Source organism: Egretta garzetta, unplaced genomic scaffold (assembly GCF_000687185.1).
Source record: "Egretta garzetta isolate BGI_Z169 unplaced genomic scaffold, ASM68718v1 scaffold99, whole genome shotgun sequence".
Lineage (NCBI taxonomy): Eukaryota > Metazoa > Chordata > Aves > Pelecaniformes > Ardeidae > Egretta > Egretta garzetta.
Genome location: NW_009260787.1, coordinates 104,737 through 106,313, shown reverse-complemented (window position 1 = coordinate 106,313; position 1,577 = coordinate 104,737).

Genomic DNA, 1,577 nt, shown 5'->3' with positions numbered 1-1,577 from the left:
TCGCGTCCCCATCCCTGGAGGTATTTAAAAGATGTTTAGATGTGGTTCTTTGGGACATGGTTTAGTGGAGGGATGGCAGGGTTAGGTTAACGGTTCCGACTTGATGATCTTAAAGGTCTTTTCTAACCTAAATGATTCTATGATTCTATGGTGGGTGGTACATTCCGGGAGATCTTTCTGTATGGGTGTAACTGGGGTCTGTGATCTGCAGGAGGGGTCCCTCCTTGGAGGCACCCAGCTCGAGCTGCTCTGCATTTTGGATAAATAAACCACTTATATACTCAGCAGATTGGCGACTCGTCTTCTGCAGGCAGGACCCTAGGGCCGAGCCCTGCTGAGGTGGCCCCGTTTAATTCCTACCATGGCCTAGGTGGCGGCTCCATAATTCCTGAAACAACAAGCCCGGGGCATGCTTCTGCCCGATCACCAACTCAGGCACATGTGGCATCACGTGGAGCTTCAGAGCCACCAGTGACATCACAAGTACCAACACAGCAGGAGCTGCAAGGCCAGGTCCTGGCAGGGCAACGCTTCATGCTCATGGGATGGAGGGCATCCCTTTGCAGCTGGAGAGCAGCAGCCAGAGCAAGGGCATGCCTTCTTGGGGAGCACTGCAGAGCTGGCCGTCCTCATCCATCCCCTGTGGAGCCAGGGGGAGCAACCGTAAAAATGGGATTCAGGCATGTTGCAAAGGGTCCCAGGGCTTTAGAGCACTTTGGCATCCTACCAGGTGCAGGAAGGATTCTTGCTACCAGATTCAACCAGGCTGCAGGCATTTTGCCAGAAACAGAAGCCCACAAGATGGCTCCAGTTTGAGGAAGAAGAGGGGTTGGGCCTCTCTCACAGCCCAGGGTGAGCGCGTTCCAGTGGGGCCATCGGGATCCCTTTGGGAAAGGGGTTTCTTTCCAGGCTCTACTGAGATGAGGGTCAGAAGGTGCTCAAATCCATAGATCTTATGCCTTTTGCTATGCATCTCTATGTTCAAGGATACCTGTGCCTGGCTGCATTTATCGACACCCCCACCCTGGGGTACCTTTTTGGCACCCCTTGTTCACCAGTTCTGTGCCCCTGAGGCTGGCAGTGGCCCAGGTGGTGGCGGCAGCACTCGGTGATGGCCATGGCATAGCCGATCTCCAGGGTGCCTTGGAGGGTTTGTGTGCTGCTCAGGGTCCAGGGTCCCCCTGACCCCAGGAAGGCAGTTGGTGCCCCCCAGAGAGAAGGGGACCGGGCTGTCTGCACCCACAGGTGGCAGAGAAGTTTCTTCCTGGGGGCCCTGGCCAAGCAGAGAGGCTGGGCTGATGCCTGGGGCGCAGGAAGGGACATGGTCTGGGGGGGATCCCTGGGATCATCTCAGTGCCCCCTGAGGACATGGAAAGCCCTGGGGGTGGTGTGGGTTTGGGTGGTGTCAGGGCAGAGGAAGCTGCGGGCCTGGGGCTTTTCAGTGCGTGCTTGGCTGGGGAGGAGACGGTGTCCTGTGCAGGGCCTGGGGGCCTGGTGTGTGGGAGGGCATGGGCAGGGGCTGTTGGACTGGGGGGATGTGCCAAGGGCCTTGGGGGGCTGAATGGGCCTGGCGGGCG